The following is a 24,017-nucleotide window of genomic DNA, read 5'->3' as shown; positions in this document are numbered from 1 at the left end:
CGGAAGGGTCTCAGGATTGGATTGGGAAGGAGTTGGATATCACATCTCATGTTATAAGAAGGGTCTCAGGATTGGAATGGGAAGGATTTGGATATCACATCTCATGTTATAGGAAGGGTCTCAGGATTGGAATGGGAAGGATTTGGATATCACATCTCATGTTATAGGAAGGGTCTCAGGTTTGTTATTAGAAGCAATGAGATATCATATCTCATGCTATCGGAAGGGTCTCATGATTGGATTGGGAAGGAGTTGGATATCACATCTCATGTTATAGGAAGGGTCTCAGGATTGGAATGGGAAGGATTTGGATATCACATCTCATGTAATAGGAAGGGTCTCAGGTTTGTTATTAGAAGCAATGAGATATCATATCTCATGCTATCGGAAGGGTCTCAGGATTGGATTGGGAAGGAGTTGGATATCACATCTCAAGTTACAGGAAGGGTCTCAGGATTGGAATGGGAAGGAGTTGGATATCATATCTCATGCTATAGGAAGGGTCACAGGTTGGAATTGGAAGGTGTTGGATATCACATATCATGCTATCGGAAGGGTCTCAGGATTGGAATGGGAAGGAGTTGGATATCACATCTCATGCTATAGGGAGGGTCTCAGGTTTGATATTAGAAGCATTGAGATATCATATCTCATGCTATCGGAAGGGTCTCAGGATTGGATTGGGAAGGAGTTGGATATCACATCTCATGTTATAGGAAGGGTCTCAGGATTGGATGGGAAGAGTCGGATATCACATCTCATGCTATAGGAAGGGTCTCAGGTTTGGTAGAAGCATTGGGATATCACATCTCATGCTATAGGAAGGGTCTCAGGATTGGAACGGGAAGGAGTTTGATATCACATCTCATGATAAAGGAAGGGTCTCAGGTTTGGAAGGGGAAGGATTAGATATCACATCTCAAGTTATAGGACGGGACTGTGGTTTGGTATTAGAAGCATTGAGATATCATATCTCATGCTATCGGGAGGGTCTCAGGATTGGATTGGGAAGGATTTGGATATCACATCTCATGTTATAGGAAGGCTCTCAGGTATGTTATTAGAAGCATTGAGATATCACATCTCATGTTATAGGACAGTCTCAGGTTTGGTATTAGAAGCATTGAGATATCACATTTCATGTTATAGGACAGTCTCAGGTTTGGTATTAGCAGCATTGAGATATCATATCTCATGCTTAAGGAAGGGTCTCAGGTTTGGAAGGGGAAGGATTTGGATATCACATCTCATGCCATAGGAAGGGTCTCAGGATTGGAATGGGAAGGAGTTTGATATCACATCTCATGCCATAGGAAGGTCTCAGGTATGGTAGAAGCATTAAGATATCACATCTCATGCTATCGGAAGGGTCTCAGGAATGGATCGGGAAGGAGTTGGATATCCCATCTCATGCTATAGGAAGGGTCACAGGTTGGAATTGGAAGGAGGTGGATATCACATCTCATGCTATAGGAAGGGTCTCAGGATTGGAATGGGAAGGAGTTTGATATCACATCTCATGCCATGGGAAGGTCTCAGGTTTGCTAGAAGCATTAAGATATCACATATCATGCTATCGGAAGGGTCTCAGGTTTGGTATAAGCATTGGGATATCACATCTCATGCTATAGGAAGGGTCTCAGGATTGGAATGGGAAGGAGTTGGATATAACATCTCATGCTAAAGGAAGGGTCTCAGGTTTGGAAGGGGAAGGATTTGGATATCACATCTAAAGTTATAGGAAGGGTCTGTGGTTTGGTATTAGAAGCATTGAGATATCATATCTCATGCTATCGGAAGGGTCTCAGGATTGGATTGGGAAGGAGTTGGATATCACATCTCATGTTACAGGAAGGGTCTCAGGATTGGAATGGGAAGGATTTGGATATCACATCTCATGTAATAGGAAGGGTCTCAGGTTTGTTATTAGAAGCAATGAGATATCATATCTCATGCTATCGGAAGGGTCTCAGGATTGGATTGGGAAGGAGTTGGATATCACAACTCATGTTACAGGAAGGGTCTCAGGATTGGAATGGGAAGGAGTTGGATATCATATCTCATGCTATAGGAAGGGTCACAGGTTGGAATTGGAAGGTGTTGGATATCACATCTCATGCTATAGGGAGGGTCTCAGGTTTGATATTAGAAGCATTGAGATATCATATCTCATGCTATCGGAAGGGTCTCAGGATTGGATTGGGAAGGAGTTGGATATCACATCTCATGTTATAGGAAGGGTCTCAGGATTGGAATGGGAAGGATTTGGATATCACATCTCATGTTATAGGAAGGGTCTCAGGTTTGTTATTAGAAGCATTGAGATATCACATCTCATGTTATAGGACAGTCTAAGGTTTGGTATTAGAAGCATTGAGATATCACATCTCATGGTATAGGACGGGTCTCAGGATTGGAATGGGAAGGAGTTGGATATCACATCTCATGCCATAGGAAGGGTCTCAGGATTGGAATGGGAAGGAGTTTGATATCACATCTCATGCCATAGGAAGGTCCCAGGTATGGTAGAAGCATTAAGATATCACATCTCATGCTATCGGAAGGGTCTCAGGAATGGATCGGGAAGGAGTTGGATATCCCATCTCATGCTATAGGAAGGGTCACAGGTTGGAATTGGAAGGAGGTGGATATCACATCTCATGCTATAGGAAGGGTCTCAGGATTGGAATGGGAAGGAGTTTGATATCACATCTCATGCCATGGGAAGGTCTCAGGTTTGCTAGAAGCATTAAGATATCACATATCATGCTATCGGAAGGGTCTCAGGTTTGGTATAAGCATTGGGATATCACATCTCATGCTATAGGAAGGGTCTCAGGATTGGAATGGGAAGGAGTTGGATATAACATCTCATGCTAAAGGAAGGGTCTCAGGTTTGGAAGGGGAAGGATTTGGATATCACATCTAAAGTTATAGGACGGGTCTGTGGTTTGGTATTAGAAGCATTGAGATATCATATCTCATGCTATCGGAAGGGTCTCAGGATTGGATTCGGAAGGAGTTGGATATCACATCTCATGTTACAGGAAGGGTCTCAGGATTGGAATGGGAAGGATTTGGATATCACATCTCATGTAATAGGAAGGGTCTCAGGTTTGTTATTAGAAGCAATGAGATATCATATCTCATGCTATCGGAAGGGTCTCAGGATTGGATTGGGAAGGAGTTGGATATCACATCTCATGTTACAGGAAGGGTCTCAGGATTGGAATGGGAAGGAGTTGGATATCATATCTCATGCTATAGGAAGGGCCACAGGTTGGAATTGGAAGGTGTTGGATATCACATATCATGCTATCGGAAGGGTCTCAGGATTGGAATGGGAAGGAGTTGGATATCACATCTCATGCTATAGGGAGGGTCTCAGGTTTGATATTAGAAGCATTGAGATATCATATCTCATGCTATCGGAAGGGTCTCAGGATTGGATTGGGAAGGAGTTGGATATCACATCTCATGTTATAGGAAGGGTCTCAGGATTGGAATGGGAAGGAGTTGGATATCACATCTCATGCTATAGGAAGGGTCTCAGGATTGGATTTGGAAGTAGTTGGATATCCCATCTCATGCTATAGGAAGGGTCTCAGGTTGGAATGGGAAGGAGTTGGATATCACACCTCATGTTATAGGAAGGGTCTCAGGATTGGAATGGGAAGGACTTCGATATCACATCTCATGTTATAGGAAGGCTCTCAGGTTTGGAAGGGGAAGGAGTTGGATATCACATTTCATGTTAGATGTAGGATCTCAGGTTTGGTATTAGAGGCATTGAGACATCACATCTCATGCTATCAGAAGGGTCTAAGGATTGGAATGGGAAGGAGTTGGATATCACATCTCACACTAAAGGGAGGGTCTCTGGTTTGGAAGGGGAAGGATTTGGATATCACATCTCATGTTATAGGAAGGATCTCAGGTTTGGTATTAGAAGCATTGAGATATCACATCTCATGCTATCGGAAGGATCTCAGGTTTGGTATTAGAAGCATTGAGATATCACATCTCATGCTATCAGAAGGGTCTCAGGATTGGAATGGGAAGGAGTTGGATATCACATCTCATGCTAAAGGGAGGGTCTCAGGTTTGGAAGGGGAAGGATTTGGATATCACATCTCGTGTTATAGGAAGGATCTCAGGTTTGGTATTAGAAGCATTGAGATATCACATCTCATGCTATAGTAAGGGTCTCAGGATTGGAATGGGAAGGAGATGGATATCACATCTCATGCTAAAGGAAGGGTCTCAGGTTTGGTAGAAGCATTGAGATATCACATCTCATGCTATAGGAAGGGTCTCAGGATTGGAATGGGAAGGAGTTGGATATCACATCTCATGCCATAGGAAGGGTCTCAGGTTTGGTATAAGCATTGAGATATCACATCTCTACTATCCGAAGGGTCTCAGGATTGGAATGGGAAGGACTTAGATATCACATCTCATGCTATAGGGAGGGTCTCAGTTTTGATATTAGAAGCATTGAGATATCACATCTCATGCTATCGGAAGGGTCTCAGGATTGGAATGGGAAGGAGTTGGATATCAAATCTCATGCTAAAGGAAGGGTCTCAGGTTCGGTAGAAGCATTGAGATATCACATCTCATGCTATAGGAAGGGTCTCAGGATTGGAATGGGAAGGAGTTGGATATCACATCTCATGTTATAGGACGGGTCTCACGTTTGGTATTAGAAGCATTAAGATATCACATCTCATGGTATAGGAAGGGTTTCAGGATTGGAATGGGAAGGAGTTGGATATCATATCTCATGCTATAGGAAGGGTCTCAGGATTGGATTGGGAAGGAGTTTGATATCAAATCGCATGCCATAGGAAGGGTCTCAGGTTTGGTATTAGAAGCATTGAGATATCACATCTCATGCTATAGGAAGTGTCTGAGGTTTGGAATGGGAAGGAGTCGGATATCACATCTCATGCTATAGGAAGGGTCTCAGGTTTGGTAGAAGCATTGAGATATCACATCTCATGCTATAGGAAGAGTCTCAGGATTGGAATGGGAAGGAGTTGGATATCACATCTCATGCTATAGGACGGCTCTCAGGTTTGGAAGGGGAAGGAGTTGGATATCACATTTCATGTTAGAGGTAGGATCTCAGGTTTGGTATTAGAGGCATTGAGACATCACATCTCATGCTATCAGAAGGGTCTCATGATTGGAATGGGAAGGAGTTGGATATCACATCTCACGCTAAAGGGAGGGTCTCAGGTTTGGAAGGGGAAGGATTTGGATATCACATCTCATGTTATAGGAAGGATCTCAGGTTTGGTATTAGAAGCATTGAGATATCACATCTCATGCTATCGGAAGGATCTCAGGTTTGGTATTAGAAGCATTGAGGCATCACATCTCATGCTATCAGAAGGGTCTCAGGATTGGAATGGGAAGGAGTTGGATATCACATCTCATGCTAAAGGGAGGTTCTTAGGTTTGGAAGGGGAAGGATTTGAATATCACATCTCATGTTATAGGAAGGATCTCAGGTTTGGTATTAGAAGCATTGAGATATCACATCTCATGCTATAGTAAGGGTCTCAGCATTGGAATGGGAAGGAGTTGGATATCACATCTCATGCTAAAGGAAGGGTGTCAGGTTTGGTAGAAGCATTGAGATATCCCATCTCATGCTATAGGAGGGGTCTCAGGATTGGAATGGGAAGGAGTTGGATATCACATCTCATGCCATAGGAAGGGTCTCAGGTTTGGTATAAGCATTGAGATATCACATCTCTGCTATCCGAAGGGTCTCAGGATTGGAATGGGAAGGACTTAGATATCACATCTCATGCTAGAGGGAGGGTCTCAGTTTTGATATTAGAAGCATTGAGATATCACATCTCATGCTATCGGAAGGGTCTCAGGATTGGAATGAGAAGGAGCTGGATATCACATCTCATGCTAAAGGAAGGGTCTCAGGTTTGGAAGGGGAAGGATTTGGATATCACATCTCATGTTATAGGACAGGTCTCAGGTTTGGTATTAGAAGCATTAAGATATCACATCTCATGGTGTTGGAAGGGTTTCAGGATTGGAATGGGAAGGAGTTGGATATCATATCTCATGCTATAGGAAGGGTCTCAGGATTGGATTGGGAAGGAGTTTGATATCAAATCTCATGCCATAGGAAGGGTCTCAGGTTTGGTATTAGAAGCATTGAGATATCACATCTCATGCTATAGGAAGTGTCTGAGGATTGGAATGGGAAGGAGTCGGATATCACATCTCATGCTATAGAAGGGTCTCAGGTTTGGTAGAAGCATTGAGATATCACATCTCATGCTATAGGAAGAGTCTCAGGATTGGAATGGGAAGGAGTTGGATATCACGTCTCATGTTATAGGAAGGGTCTCAGGTTTGGTAGTAGAAACATTGAGATATCAAATCTCATGCTATAGGAAGGGACGCAGGATTGGAATGGGACGGAGTTTGAATATCACATCTCATGCTATAGGAAGGGTCTCAGGTTTGGTATTAGAAGCATTGAGATATCACATCTCATTCTATAGGAAGTGTCTGAGGATTGGAATGGGAAGGAGTCGGATATCACATCTCATGCTATAGGAAGGGTCTCAGGTTTGGTAGAAGCATTGAGATATCACATCTCATGCTATAGGAAGAGTCTCAGGATTGGAATGGGAAGGAGTTGGATATCACATCTCATGCTATAGGACGGCTCTCAGGTTTGGAAGGGGAAGGAGTTGGATATCACATTTCATGTTAGAGGTAGGATCTCAGGTTTGGTATTAGAGGCATTGAGACATCACATCTCATGCTATCAGAAGGGTCTCAGGATTGGAATGGGAAGGAGTTGGATATCACATCTCACGCTAAAGGGAGGGTCTCAGGTTTGGAAGGGGAAGGATTTGGATATCACATCTCATGTTATAGGAAGGATCTCAGGTTTGGTATTAGAAGCATTGAGATATCACATCTCATGCTATCGGAAGGATCTCAGGTTTGGTATTAGAAGCATTGAGACATCACATCTCATGCTATCAGAAGGGTCTCAGGATTGGAATGGGAAGGAGTTGGATATCACATCTCATGCTAAAGGGAGGGTCTCAGGTTTGGAAGGGGAAGGATTTGGATATCACATCTCATGTTATAGGAAGGGTCTCAGGTTTGGTATTAGAAGCATTGAGATATCACATCTCATGCTATAGTAAGGGTCTCAGCTTGGAATGGAAAGGAGTTGGATATCACATCTCATGCTAAAGGAAGGGTGTCAGGTTTGGTAGAAGCATTGAGATATCCCATCTCATGCTATAGTAAGGGTCTCAGCATTGGAATGGGAAGGAGTTGGATATCACATCTCACGCTAAAGGGAGGGTCTCAGGTTTGGAAGGGGAAGGATTTGGATATCACATCTCATGTTATAGGAAGGATCTCAGGTTTGGTATTAGAAGCATTGAGATATCACTTCTCACGCTATAGGAAGAGTCTCAGGATTGGAATGGGAAGGAGTTGGATATCACATCTCATGTTATAGGAAGGATCTCAGGTTTGGTATTAGAAGCATTGAGATATCACATCTCATGCTATCGGAAGGATCTCAGGTTTGGTATTAGAAGCATTGAGACATCACATCTCATGCTATCAGAAGGGTCTCAGGATTGGAATGGGAAGGAGTTGGATATCACATCTCATGCTATAGGGAGGGCCTCAGGTTTAATATTGGAAGCATTGAGATATCATATCTCATGCTATCGGAAGGGTCTCAGGATTGGATGGGAAGAGTTGGATATCACATCTCATGATAAAGGAAGGGTCTCAGGTTTGGAAGGGGAAGGATTTGGATATCACATCTCAAGTTATAGGATGGGTCTGTGGTTTGCTATTAGAAGCATTGAGATATCATATCTCATGTTATAGGAAGGGTCTCAGGATTGGATGGGAAGAGTTGGATATCACATCTCATGATAAAGGAAGGGTCTCAGGTTTGGAAGGGGAAGGATTTGGATATCACATCTCAAGTTATAGGATGGGTCTGTGGTTTGCTATTAGAAGCATTGAGATATCATATCTCATGCTATCGGAAGGGTCTCAGGATTGGATTGGGAAGGAGTTGGATATCACATATCATGCTATAGTAAGGGTCTCAGGTTTGGTAGAAGCATTGAGATATCACATCTCATGCTATCGGAAGGGTCTCAGGATTGGATTGGGAAGGAGTTGGATATCACATCTCATGTTATAGGAAGGGTCTCAGGATTGGAATGGGAAGGATTTGGATATCACATCTCATGTTATAGGAAGGGTCTCAGGATTGGAATGGGAAGGATTTGGATATCACATCTCATGTTATAGGAAGGGTCTCAGGTTTGTTATTAGAAGCAATGAGATATCATATCTCATGCTACGAAAGGGTCTCATGATTGGATTGGGAAGGAGTTGGATATCACATCTCATGTTACAGGAAGGGTCTCAGGATTGGAATGGGAAGGAGTTGGATATCATATCTCATGCTATAGGAAGGGTCACAGGTTGGAATTGGAAGGTGTTGGATATCACATATCATGCTATCGGAAGGGTCTCAGGATTGGAATGGGAAGGAGTTGGATATCACATCTCATGCTATAGGGAGGGTCTCAGGTTTGATATTAGAAGCATTGAGATATCATATCTCATGCTATCGGAAGGGTCTCAGGATTGGATTGGGAAGGAGTTGGATATCACATCTCATGTTATAGGAAGGGTCTCAGGATTGGATGGGAAGAGTCGGATATCACATCTCATGCTATAGGAAGGGTCTCAGGTTTGGTAGAAGCATTGGGATATCACATCTCATGCTATAGGAAGGGTCTCAGGATTGGAACGGGAAGGAGTTTGATATCACATCTCATGATAAAGGAAGGGTCTCAGGTTTGGAAGGGGAAGGATTTGGATATCAGATCTCAAGTTATAGGACGGGACTGTGGTTTGGTATTAGAAGCATTGAGATATCATATCTCATGCTATCGGGAGGGTCTCAGGATTGGATTGGGAAGGATTTGGATATCACATCTCATGTTATAGGAAGGCTCTCAGGTATGTTATTAGAAGTATTGAGATATCACATGTCATGTTATAGGACAGTCTCAGGTTTGGTATTAGAAGCATTGAGATATCACATTTCATGTTATAGGACAGTCTCAGGTTTGGTATTAGCAGCATTGAGATATCATATCTCATGGTATAGGACGGGTCTCAGGATTGGAATGGGAAGGAGTTGGATATCACATCTCATGCTTAAGGAAGGGTCTCAGGTTTGGAAGGGGAAGGATTTGGATATCACATCTCCATTTATAGGATGGGTCTGTGGTTTGGTATTAGAAGCATTGAGATATCATATCTCATGCTATCGGAAGGGTCTCAGGATTGGTTTGGGAAGGAGTTGGATATCACATCTCATGTTATAGGAAGGGTCTCAGGATTGGAATGGGAAGGATTTGGATATCACATCTCATGTTATAGGAAGGGTCTCAGGTTTGTTATTAGAAGCATTGAGATATCACATCTCATGTTATAGGACAGTCTAAGGTTTGGTATTAGAAGCATTGAGATATCACATCTCATGGTATAGGACGGGTCTCAGGATTGGAATGGGAAGGAGTTGGATATCACATCTCATGCCATAGGAAGGGTCTCAGGATTGGAATGGGAAGGAGTTTGATATCACATCTCATGCCATAGGAAGGTCTCAGGTATGGTAGAAGCATTAAGATATCACATCTCATGCTATCGGAAGGGTCTCAGGAATGGATCGGGAAGGAGTTGGATATCCCATCTCATGCTATAGGAAGGGTCACAGGTTGGAATTGGGAAGGAGGTGGATATCACATCTCATGCTATAGGAAGGGTCTCAGGATTGGAATGGGAAGGAGTTTGATATCACATCTCATGCCATGGGAAGGTCTCAGGTTTGCTAGAAGCATTAAGATATCACATATCATGCTATCGGAAGGGTCTCAGGTTTGGTATAAGCATTGGGATATCACATCTCATGCTATAGGAAGGGTCTCAGGATTGGAATGGGAAGGAGTTGGATATAACATCTCATGCTAAAGGAAGGGTCTCAGGTTTGGAAGGGGAAGTATTTGGATATCACATCTAAAGTTATAGGACGGGTCTGTGGTTTGGTATTAGAAGCATTGAGATATCATATCTCATGCTATCGGAAGGGTCTCAGGATTGGATTGGGAAGGAGTTGGATATCACATCTCATGTTACAGGAAGGGTCTCAGGATTGGAATGGGAAGGATTTGGATATCACATCTCATGTAATAGGAAGGGTCTCAGGTTTGTTATTAGAAGCAATGAGATATCATATCTCATGCTATCGGAAGGGTCTCAGGATTGGATTGGGAAGGAGTTGGATATCACATCTCATGTTACAGGAAGGGTCTCAGGATTGGAATGGGAAGGAGTTGGATATCATATCTCATGCTATAGGAAGGGTCACAGGTTGGAATTGGAAGGTGTTGGATATCACATATCATGCTATCGGAAGGGTCTCAGGATTGGAATGGGAAGGAGTTGGATATCACATCTCATGCTATAGGGAGGGTCTCAGGTTTGATATTAGAAGCATTGAGATATCATATCTCATGCTATCGGAAGGGTCTCAGGATTGGATTGGGAAGGAGTTGGATATCACACCTCATGTTATAGGAAGGGTCTCAGGATTGGAATGGGAAGGACTTCGATATCACATCTCATGTTATAGGAAGGCTCTCAGGTTTGGAAGGGGAAGGAGTTGGATATCACATTTCATGTTAGATGTAGGATCTCAGGTTTGGTATTAGAGGCATTGAGACATCACATCTCATGCTATCAGAAGGGTCTAAGGATTGGAATGGGAAGGAGTTGGATATCACATCTCACACTAAAGGGAGGGTCTCTGGTTTGGAAGGGGAAGGATTTGGATATCACATCTTATGTTATAGGAAGGATCTCAGGTTTGGTATTAGAAGCATTGAAATATCACATCTCATGCTATCGGAAGGATCTCAGGTTTGGTATTAGAAGCATTGAGTTATCACATCTCATGCTATCAGAAGGGTCTCAGGATTGGAATGGGAAGGAGTTGGATATCACATCTCATGCTAAAGGGAGGGTCTCAGGTTTGGAAGGGGAAGGATTTGGATATCACAACTCGTGTTATAGGAAGGATCTCAGGTTTGGTATTAGAAGCATTGAGATATCACATCTCATGCTATAGTAAGGGTCTCAGGATTGGAATGGGAAGGAGATGGATATCACATCTCATGCTAAAGGAAGGGTCTCAGGTTTGGTAGAAGCATTGAGATATCACATCTCATGCTATAGGAAGGGTCTCAGGATTGGAATGGGAAGGAGTTGGATATCACATCTCATGCCATAGGAAGGGTCTCAGGTTTGGTATAAGCATTGAGATATCACATCTCTGCTATCCGAAGGGTCTCAGGATTGGAATGGGAAGGACTTAGATATCACATCTCATGCTATAGGGAGGGTCTCAGTTTTGATATTAGAAGCATTGAGATATCACATCTCATGCTATCGGACGGGTCTCAGGATTGGAATGGGAAGGAGTTGGATATCACATCTCATGCTAAAGGAAGGGTCTCAGGTTCGGTAGAAGCATTGAGATATCACATCTCATGCTATAGGAAGGGTCTCAGGATTGGAATGGGAAGGAGTTGGATATCACATCTCATGTTATAGAACGGGTCTCACGTTTGGTATTAGAAGCATTAAGATATCACATCTCATGGTATAGGAAGGGTTTCAGGATTGGAATGGGAAGGAGTTGGATATCATATCTCATGCTATAGGAAGGGTCTCAGGATTGGATTGGGAAGGAGTTTGATATCAAATCTCATGCCATAGGAAGGGTCTCAGGTTTGGTATTAGAAGCATTGAGATATCACATCTCATGCTATAGGAAGTGTCTGAGGATTGGAATGGGAAGGAGTCGGATATCACATCTCATGCTATAGGAAGGGTCTCAGGTTTGGTAGAAGCATTGAGATATCACATCTCATGCTATAGGACGGCTCTCAGGTTTGGAAGGGGAAGGAGTTGGATATCACATTTCATGTTAGAGGTAGGATCTCAGGTTTGGTATTAGAGGGATTGAGACATCACATCTCATGCCATCAGAAGGGTCTCAGGATTGGAATGGGAAGGAGTTGGATATCACATCTCACGCTAAAGGGAGGGTCTCAGGTTTGGAAGGGGAAGGATTTGGATATCACATCTCATGTTATAGGAAGGATCTCAGGTTTGGTATTAGAAGCATTGAGATATCACATCTCATGCTATCGGAAGGATCTCAGGTTTGGTATTAGAAGCATTGAGACATCACATCTCATGCTATCAGAAGGGTCTCAGGATTGGAATGGGAAGGAGTTGGATATCACATCTCATGCTAAAGGGAGGGTCTCAGGTTTGGAAGGGGAAGGATTTGAATATCACATCTCATGTTATAGGAAGGATCTCAGGTTTGGTATTAGAAGCATTGAGATATCACATCTCATGCTATAGTAAGGGTCTCAGCATTGGAATGGGAAGGAGTTGGATATCACATCTCATGCTAAAGGAAGGGTGTCAGGTTTGGTAGAAGCATTGAGATATCCCATCTCATGCTATAGGAGGGGTCTCAGGATTGGAATGGGAAGGAGTTGGATATCACATCTCATGCCATAGGAAGGGTCTCAGGTTTGGTATAAGCATTGAGATATCACATCTCTGCTATCCGAAGGGTCTCAGGATTGGAATGGGAAGGACTTAGATATCACATCTCATGCTAGAGGGAGGGTCTCAGTTTTGATATTAGAAGCATTGAGATATCACATCTCATGCTATCGGAAGGGTCTCAGGATTGGAATGAGAAGGAGCTGGATATCACATCTCATGCTAAAGGAAGGGTCTCAGGTTTGGAATGGGAAGGATTTGGATATCACATCTCATGTTATAGGACGGGTCTCAGGTTTGGTATTAGAAGCATTAAGATATCACATCTCATGGTGTAGGAAGGGTTTCAGGATTGGAATGGGAAGGAGTTGGATATCATATCTCATGCTATAGGAAGGGTCTCAGGATTGGATTGGGAAGGAGTTTGATATCAAATCTCATGCCATAGGAAGGGTCTCAGGTTTGGTATTAGAAGCATTGAGATATCACATCTCATGCTATAGGAAGTGTCTGAGGATTGGAATGGGAAGGAGTCGGATATCACATCTCATGCTATAGAAGGGTCTCAGGTTTGGTAGAAGCATTGAGATATCACATCTCATGCTATAGGAAGAGTCTCAGGATTGGAATGGGAAGGAGTTGGATATCACGTCTCATGTTATAGGAAGGGTCTCAGGTTTGGTAGTAGAAACATTGAGATATCAAATCTCATGCTATAGGAAGGGACGCAGGATTGGAATGGGACGGAGTTTGAATATCACATCTCATGCTATAGGAAGGGTCTCAGGTTTGGTATTAGAAGCATTGAGATATCACATCTCATGCTATAGGAAGTGTCTGAGGATTGGAATGGGAAGGAGTCGGATATCACATCTCATGCTATAGGAAGGGTCTCAGGTTTGGTAGAAGCATTGAGATATCACATCTCATGCTATAGGAAGAGTCTCAGGATTGGAATGGGAAGGAGTTGGATATCACATCTCATGCTATAGGACGGCTCTCAGGTTTGGAAGGGGAAGGAGTTGGATATCACATTTCATGTTAGAGGTAGGATCTCAGGTTTGGTATTAGAGGCATTGAGACATCACATCTCATGCTATCAGAAGGGTCTCAGGATTGGAATGGGAAGGAGTTGGATATCACATCTCACGCTAAAGGGAGGGTCTCAGGTTTGGAAGGGGAAGGATTTGGATATCACATCTCATGTTATAGGAAGGATCTCAGGTTTGTTATTAGAAGCATTGAGATATCACATCTCATGCTATCGGAAGGATCTCAGGTTTGGTATTAGAAGCATTGAGACATCACATCTCATGCTATCAGAAGGGTCTCAGGATTGGAATGGGAAGGAGTTGGATATCACATCTCATGCTAAAGGGAGGGTCTCAGGTTTTAAAGGGGAAGGATTTGGATATCACATCTCATGTTATAGGAAGGATCTCAGGTTTGGTATTAGAAGCATTGAGATATCACATCTCATGCTATAGTAAGGGTCTCAGCATTGGAATGGGAAGGAGTTGGATATCACATCTCATGCTAAAGGAAGGGTGTCAGGTTTGGTAGAAGCATTGAGATATCCCATCTCATGCTATAGTAAGGGTCTCAGCATTGGAATGGGAAGGAGTTGGATATCACATCTCACGCTAAAGGGAGGGTCTCAGGTTTGGAAGGGGAAGGATTTGGATATCACATCTCATGTTATAGGAAGAATCTCAGGTTTGGTATTAGAAGCATTGAGATATCACTTCTCACGCTATCGGAAGGATCTCAGGTTTGGTATTAGAAGCATTGAGACATCACATCTCATGCTATCAGAAGGGTCTCAGGATTGGAATGGGAAGAAGTTGGATATCACATCTCATGCTATAGGGAGGGTCTCAGGTTTGATATTGGAAGCATTGAGATATCATATCCCATGCTATCGGAAGGGTCTCAGGATTGGATGGGAAGAGTTGGATATCACATCTCATGATAAAGGAAGTGTCTCAGGTTTGGAAGGGGAAGGATTTGGATATCACATCTCAAGTTATAGGATGGGTCTGTGGTTTGCTATTAGAAGCATTGAGATATGATATCTCATGTTATAGGAAGGGTCTCAGGATTGGATGGGAAGAGTTGGATATCACATCTCATGATAAAGGAAGGGTCTCAGGTTTGGTAGAAGCATTGAGATATCACATCTCATGCTATCGGAAGGGTCTCAGGATTGGATTGGGAAGGAGTTGGATATCACATCTCATGTTATAGGAAGGGTCTCAGGATTGGAATGGGAAGGATTTGGATATCACATCTCATGTTATAGGAAGGGTCTCAGGATTGGAATGGGAAGGATTTGGATATCACATCTCATGTTATAGGAAGGGTCTCAGGTTTGTTATTAGAAGCAATGAGATATCATATCTCATGCTATCGGAAGGGTCTCATGATTGGATTGGGAAGGAGTTGGATATCACATCTCATGTTATAGGAAGGGTCTCAGGATTGGAATGGGAAGGATTTGGATATCACATCTCATGCCATAGGAAGGGTCTCAGGTTTGGTATAAGCATTGAGATATCACATCTCTGCTATCCGAAGGGTCTCAGGATTGGAATGGGAAGGACTTAGATATCACATCTCATGCTAGAGGGAGGGTCTCAGTTTTGATATTAGAAGCATTGAGATATCACATCTCATGCTATCGGAAGGGTCTCAGGATTGGAATGAGAAGGAGCTGGATATCACATCTCATGCTAAAGGAAGGGTCTCAGGTTTGGAATGGGAAGGATTTGGATATCACATCTCATGTTATAGGACGGGTCTCAGGTTTGGTATTAGAAGCATTAAGATATCACATCTCATGGTGTAGGAAGGGTTTCAGGATTGGAATGGGAAGGAGTTGGATATCATATCTCATGCTATAGGAAGGGTCTCAGGATTGGATTGGGAAGGAGTTTGATATCAAATCTCATGCCATAGGAAGGGTCTCAGGTTTGGTATTAGAAGCATTGAGATATCACATCTCATGCTATAGGAAGTGTCTGAGGATTGGAATGGGAAGGAGTCGGATATCACATCTCATGCTATAGAAGGGTCTCAGGTTTGGTAGAAGCATTGAGATATCACATCTCATGCTATAGGAAGAGTCTCAGGATTGGAATGGGAAGGAGTTGGATATCACGTCTCATGTTATAGGAAGGGTCTCAGATTTGGTAGTAGAAACATTGAGATATCAAATCTCATGCTATAGGAAGGGACGCAGGATTGGAATGGGACGGAGTTTGAATATCACATCTCATGCTATAGGAAGGGTCTCAGGTTTGGTATTAGAAGCATTGAGATATCACATCTCATGCTATAGGAAGTGTCTGAGGATTGGAATGGGAAGGAGTCGGATATCACATCTCATGCTATAGGAAGGGTCTCAGGTTTGGTAGAAGCATTGAGATATCACATCTCATGCTATAGGAAGAGTCTCAGGATTGGAATGGGAAGGAGTTGGATATCACATCTCATGCTATAGGACGGCTCTCAGGTTTGGAAGGGGAAGGAGTTGGATATCACATTTCATGTTAGAGGTAGGATCTCAGGTTTGGTATTAGAGGCATTGAGACATCACATCTCATGCTATAGTAAGGGTCTCAGCATTGGAATGGGAAGGAGTTGGATATCACATCTCATGCTAAAGGAAGGGTGTCAGGTTTGGTAGAAGCATTGAGATATCCCATCTCATGCTATAGTAAGGGTCTCAGCATTGGAATGGGAAGGAGTTGGATATCACATCTCACGCTAAAGGGAGGGTCTCAGGTTTGGAAGGGGAAGGATTTGGATATCACATCTCATGTTATAGGAAGGATCTCAGGTTTGGTATTAGAAGCATTGAGATATCACTTCTCACGCTATCGGAAGGATCTCAGGTTTGGTATTAGAAGCATTGAGACATCACATCTCATGCTATCAGAAGGGTCTCAGGATTGGAATGGGAAGAAGTTGGATATCACATCTCATGCTATAGGGAGGGTCTCAGGTTTGATATTGGAAGCATTGAGATATCATATCCCATGCTATCGGAAGGGTCTCAGGATTGGATGGGAAGAGTTGGATATCACATCTCATGATAAAGGAAGTGTCTCAGGTTTGGAAGGGGAAGGATTTGGATATCACATCTCAAGTTATAGGATGGGTCTGTGGTTTGCTATTAGAAGCATTGAGATATGATATCTCATGTTATAGGAAGGGTCTCAGGATTGGATGGGAAGAGTTGGATATCACATCTCATGATAAAGGAAGGGTCTCAGGTTTGGTAGAAGCATTGAGATATCACATCTCATGCTATCGGAAGGGTCTCAGGATTGGATTGGGAAGGAGTTGGATATCACATCTCATGTTATAGGAAGGGTCTCAGGATTGGAATGGGAAGGATTTGGATATCACATCTCATGTTATAGGAAGGGTCTCAGGATTGGAATGGGAAGGATTTGGATATCACATCTCATGTTATAGGAAGGGTCTCAGGTTTGTTATTAGAAGCAATGAGATATCATATCTCATGCTATCGGAAGGGTCTCATGATTGGATTGGGAAGGAGTTGGATATCACATCTCATGTTATAGGAAGGGTCTCAGGATTGGAATGGGAAGGATTTGGATATCACATCTCATGTAATAGGAAGGGTCTCAGGTTTGTTATTAGAAGCAATGAGATATCATATCTCATGCTATCGGAAGGGTCTCAGGATTGGATTGGGAAGGAGTTGGATATCACATCTCATGTTACAGGAAGGGTCTCAGGATTGGAATGGGAAGGAGTTGGATATCATATCTCATGCTATAGGAAGGGTCACAGGTTGAAATTGGAAGGTGTTGGATATCACATATCATGCTATCGGAAGGGTCTCAGGATTGGAATGGGAAGGAGTTGGATATCACATCTCATGCTATAGGGAGGGTCTCAGGTTTGATATTAGAAGCATTGAGATATCATATCTCATGCTATCGGAAGGGTCTCAGGATTGGATTGGGAAGGAGTTGGATATCACATCTCATGTTATAGGAAGGGTCTCAGGATTGGATGGGAAGAGTCGGATATCACATCTCATGCTATAGGAAGGGTCTCAGGTTTGGTAGAAGCATTGGGATATCACATCTCATGCTATAGGAAGGGTCTCAGGATTGGTATTAGAAGCATTGAGATATCACATTTCATGTTATAGGACAGTCTCAGGTTTGGTATTAGCAGCATTGAGATATCATATCTCATGGTATAGGACGGGTCTCAGGATTGGAATGGGAAGGAGTTGGATATCACATCTCATGCTTAAGGAAGGGTCTCAGGTTTGGAAGGGGAAGGATTTGGATATCACATCTCCATTTATAGGATGGGTCTGTGGTTTGGTATTAGAAGCATTGAGATATCATATCTCATGCTATCGGAAGGGTCTCAGGATTGGATTGGAAGGAGTTGGATATCACATCTCATGTTATAGGAAGGGTCTCAGGATTGGAATGGGAAGGATTTGGATATCACATCTCATGTTATAGGAAGGGTCTCAGGTTTGTTATTAGAAGCATTGAGATATCACATCTCATGTTATAGGACAGTCTAAGGTTTGGTATTAGAAGCATTGAGATATCACATCTCATGGTATAGGACAGGTCTCAGGATTGGAATGGGAAGGAGTTGGATATCACATCTCATGCCATAGGAAGGGTCTCAGGATTGGAATGGGAAGGAGTTTGATATCACATCTCATGCCATAGGAAGGTCTCAGGTATGGTAGAAGCATTAAGATATCACATCTCATGCTATCGGAAGGGTCTCAGGAATGGATCGGGAAGGAGTTGGATATCCCATCTCATGCTATAGGAAGGGTCACAGGTTGGAATTGGAAGGAGGTGGATATCACATCTCATGCTATAGGAAGGGTCTCAGGATTGGAATGGGAAGGAGTTTGATATCACATCTCATGCCATGGGAAGGTCTCAGGTTTGCTAGAAGCATTAAGATATCACATATCATGCTATCGGAAGGGTCTCAGGTTTGGTATAAGCATTGGGATATCACATCTCATGCTATAGGAAGGGTCTCAGGATTGGAATGGGAAGGAGTTGGATATAACATCTCATGCTAAAGGAAGGGTCTCAGGTTTGGAAGGGGAAGGATTTGGATATCACATCTAAAGTTATAGGACGGGTCTGTGGTTTGGTATTAGAAGCATTGAGATATCATATCTCATGCTATCGGAAGGGTCTCAGGATTGGATTGGGAAGGAGTTGGATATCACATCTCATGTTACAGGAAGGGTCTCAGGATTGGAATGGGAAGGATTTGGATATCACTTCTCATGTAATAGGAAGGGTCTCAGGTTTGTTATTAGAAGCAATGAGATATCATATCTCATGCTATCGGAAGGGTCTCAGGATTGGATTGGGAAGGAGTTGGATATCACATCTCATGTTACAGGAAGGGTCTCAGGATTGGAATGGGAAGGAGTTGGATATCATATCTCATGCTATAGGAAGGGTCACAGGTTGGAATTGGAAGGTGTTGGATATCACATATCATGCTATCAGAAGGGTCTCAGGATTGGAATGGGAAGGAGTTGGATATCACATCTCATGCTATAGGGAGGGTCTCAGGTTTGATATTAGAAGCATTGAGATATCATATCTCATGCTATCGGAAGGGTCTCAGGATTGGATTGGGAAGGAGTTGGATATCACATCTCATGTTATAGGAAGGGTCTCAGGATTGGATGGGAAGAGTCGGATATCACATCTCATGCTATAGGAAGGGTCTCAGGTTTGGTAGAAGCATTGGGATATCAATCTCATGCTATAGGAAGGGTCTCAGGATTGGAACGGGAAGGAGTTTGATATCACATCTCATGATAAAGGAAGGGTCTCAGGTTTGGAAGGGGAAGGATTTGGATATCACTTCTCAAGTTATAGGACGGGACTGTGGTTTGGTATTAGAAGCATTGAGATATCATATCTCATGCTATCGGGAGGGTCTCAGGATTGGATTGGGAAGGATTTGGATATCACATCTCATGTTATAGGAAGGCTCTCAGGTATGTTATTAGAAGCATTGAGATATCACATCTCATGTTATAGGACAGTCTCAGGTTTGGTATTAGAAGCATTGAGATATCACATTTCATGTTATAGGACAGTCTCAGGTTTGGTATTAGCAGCATTGAGATATCATATCTCATGGTATAGGATGGGTCTCAGGATTGGAATGGGAAGGAGTTGGATATCACATCTCATGCTTAAGGAAGGGTCTCAGGTTTGGAAGGGGAAGGATTTGGATATCACATCTCCATTTATAGGACGGGTCTGTGGTTTGGTATTAGAAGCATTGAGATATCATATCTCATGCTATCGGAAGGGTCTCAGGATTGGATTGGGAAGGAGTTGGATATCACATCTCATGTTATAGGAAGGGTCTCAGGATTGGAATGGGAAGGATTTGGATATCACATCTCATGTTATAGGAAGGGTCTCAGATTTGTTATTAGAAGCATTGAGATATCACATCTCATGTTATAGCACAGTCTAAGGTTTGGTATTAGAAGCATTGAGATATCACATCTCATGGTATAGGACGGGTCTCAGGATTGGAATGGGAAGGAGTTGGATATCACATCTCATGCCATAGGAAGGGTCTCAGGATTGGAATGGGAAGGAGTTTGATATCACATCTCATGCCATAGGAAGGTCTCAGGTATGGTAGAAGCATTAAGATATCACATCTCATGCTATCGGAAGGGTCTCAGGAATGGATCGGGAAGGAGTTGGATATCCCATCTCATGCTATAGGAAGGGTCACAGGTTGGAATTGGAAGGAGGTGCATATCACATCTCATGCTATAGGAAGGGTCTCAGGATTGGAATGGGAAGGAGTTTGATATCACATCTCATGCCATGGGAAGGTCTCAGGTTTGCTAGAAGCATTAAGATATCACATATCATGCTATCGGAAGGGTCTCAGGTTTGGTATAAGCATTGGGATATCACATCTCATGCTATAGGAAGGGTCTCAGGATTGGAATGGGAAGGAGTTGGATATAACATCTCATGCTAAAGGAAGGGTCTCAGGTTTGGAAGGGGAAGGATTTGGATATCACATCTAAAGTTATAGGACGGGTCTGTGGTTTGGTATTAGAAGCATTGAGATATCATATCTCATGCTATCGGAAGGGTCTCAGGATTGGATTGGGAAGGAGTTGGATATCACATCTCATGTTACAGGAAGGGTCTCAGGATTGGAATGGGAAGGAGTTGGATATCACATCTCATGCCATAGGAAGCTCTCAGGTATGGTAGAAGCATTAAGATATCACATCTCATGCTATCGGAAGGGTCTCAGGATTGGATTGGGAAGGAGTTGGATATCCCATCCCATGCTATAGGAAGGGTCACAGGTTGGAATTGGAAGGCGTTTCATATCACATCTCATGCTATCGGAAGGGTCTCAGGATTAGAATGGGAAGGAGTTGGATATCACATCTCATGCTATAGGGAGGGTCTCAGGTTTGATATTGGAAGCATTGAGATATCATATCTCATGCTATCGGAAGGGTCTCAGGATTGGATTGGGAAGGAGTTGGAAATCACATCTCATGTTATAGGAAGGGTCTCAGGATTGGATGGGAAGAGTTGGATATCACATCTCATGCTATAGGAAGGGTCTCAGGATTGGAATGGGAAAGAGTTGGATATCACATCTCATGATAAAGGAAGGGTCTCAGGTTTGGAAGGGGAAGGATTTGGATATCACATCTCAAGTTATAGGATGGGTCTGTGGTTTGCTATTAGAAGCATTGAGATATCATATCTCATGCTATCGGAAGGGTCTCAGGATTGGATTGGGAAGGAGTTGGATATCACATCTCATGCTATAGGGAGGGTCTCAGGTTTGATATTGGAAGCATTGAGATATCATATCTCATGCTATCGGAATGGTCTCAGGATTCGATTGGGAAGGAGTTGGATATCACATCTCATGTTATAGGAAGGGTCTCAGGATTGGATGGGAAGAGTTGGATATCACATCCCATGATAAAGGAAGGGTCTCAAGTTTGGAAGGGGAAGGATTTGGATATCACATCTCAAGTTATAGGATGGGTCTGTGGTTTGCTATTAGAAGCATTGAGATATCATATCTCATGCTATCGGAAGGGTCTCAGGATTGGATTGGGAAGGAGTTGGATATCACATATCATGCTATAGGAAGGGTCTCAGGTTTGGTAGAAGCATTGAGATATCACATCTCATGCTATCGGAAGGGTTTCAGGATCGGATTGGGAAGGAGTTGGATATCACATCTCATATTATAGGAAGGGTCTCAGGATTGGAATGGGAAGGATTTGGATATCACATCTCATGTTATAGGAAGGGTCTCAGGATTGGAATGGGAAGGATTTGGATATCACATCTCATGTTATAGGAAGGGTCTGAGGTTTGTTATTAGAAGCAATGAGATATCATATCTCATGCTATCGGAAGGGTCTCATGATTGGATTGGGAAGGAGTTGGATATCACATCTCATGTTATAGGAAGGGTCTCAGGATTGGAATGGGAAGGATTTGGATATCACATCTCATGTAATAGGAAGGGTCTCAGGTTTGTTATTAGAAGCAATGAGATATCATATCTCATGCTATCGGAAGGGTCTCAGGATTGGATTGGGAAGGAGTTGGATATCACATCTCATGTTACAGGAAGGGTCTCAGGATTGGAATGGGAAGGATTTGGATATCATATCTCATGCTATAGGAAGGGTCACAGGTTGGAATTGGAAGGTGTTGGATATCACATATCATGCTATCGGAAGGGTCTCAGGATTGGAATGGGAAGGAGTTGGATATCACATCTCATGCTATAGGGAGGGTCTCAGGTTTGATATTAGAAGCATTGAGATATCATATCTCATGCTATCGGAAGGGTCTCAGGATTGGATTGGGGAGGAGTTGGATATCACATCTCATGTTATAGGAAGGGTCTCAGGATTGGATGGGAAGAGTCGGATATCACATCTCATGCTATAGGAAGGGTCTCAGGTTTGGTAGAAGCATTGGGATATCACATCTCATGCTATAGTAAGGGTCTCAGGATTGGAACGGGAAGGAGTTTGATATCACATCTCATGATAAAGGAAGGGTCTCAGGGTTGGAAGGGGAAGGATTTGGATATCACATCTCAAGTTATAGGACGGGACTGTGGTTTGGTATTAGAAGCATTGAGATATCACTTCTCATGCTATAGGAAGGGTCTCAGGTTTGGTATAAGCATTGGGATATCACATCTCATGCTATAGGAAGGGTCTCAGGATTGGAATGGGAAGGAGTTGGATATAACATCTCATGCTAAAGGAAGGGTCTCAGGTTTGGAAGGGGAAGGATTTGGATATCACATCTCAAGTTATAGGACGGGTCTGTGGTTTGGTATTAGAAGCATTGAGATATCATATCTCATGCTATCGAAAGGGTCTCAGGATTGGATTGGGAAGGAGTTGGATATCACATCTCATGTTATAGGATGGGTCAGTGGTTTGCTATTAGAAGCATTGAGATATCATATCTCAAGCTATTGGAAGGGTCTCAGGATTGGATTGGGAACACATCTCATGTTATAGGACAGTCTCAGGTTTGGTATTAGAAGCATTGAGATATCACATCTCATAGTAAAGGACGGGTCTCAGGATTGGAATGGGAAGGAGTTGGATATCATCTCATGCTATAGGATGGGTCTCAGGATTGGAATGGGAAGGAGTTGGATATCACATCTCATCCTATAGGAAGGGTCGCAGGTTTGGAATGGGAAGGATTTGGATATCACATCTCATGTTATAGGAAGGGTCTCAGGTTTGTTATTAGAAGCATTGAGATATCACATCTCATGTTATAGGACAGTCTAAGGTTTGGTATTAGAAGCATTGAGATATCACATCTCATGGTATAGGATGGGTCTCAGGATTGGAATGGGAAGGAGTTGGATATCACATCTCATGCCATAGGAAGGGTCTCAGGATTGGAATGGAAAGGAGTTTGATATCACATCTCATGCCATAGGAAGGTCTCAGGTATGGTAGAAGCATTAAGATATCACATCTCATGCTATCGGAAGGGTCTCAGGAATGGATCGGGAAGGAGTTGGATATCCCATCTCATGCTATAGAAAGGGTCACAGGTTGGAATTGGAAGGAGGTGGATATCACATCTCATGCTATAGGAAGGGTCTCAGGATTGGAATGGGAAGGAGTTTGATATCACATCTCATGCCATGGGAAGGTCTCAGGTTTGCTAGAAGCATTAAGATATCACATATCATGCTATCGG

The sequence above is a fragment of the Ambystoma mexicanum genome, chromosome 14, assembly GCF_040938575.1.
Source record: "Ambystoma mexicanum isolate Mex_15411 chromosome 14, UKY_AmexF1_1, whole genome shotgun sequence".
NCBI classification, from domain to species: Eukaryota; Metazoa; Chordata; class Amphibia; order Caudata; family Ambystomatidae; genus Ambystoma; species Ambystoma mexicanum.
Note: the sequence above shows the minus strand (reverse complement) of the source record.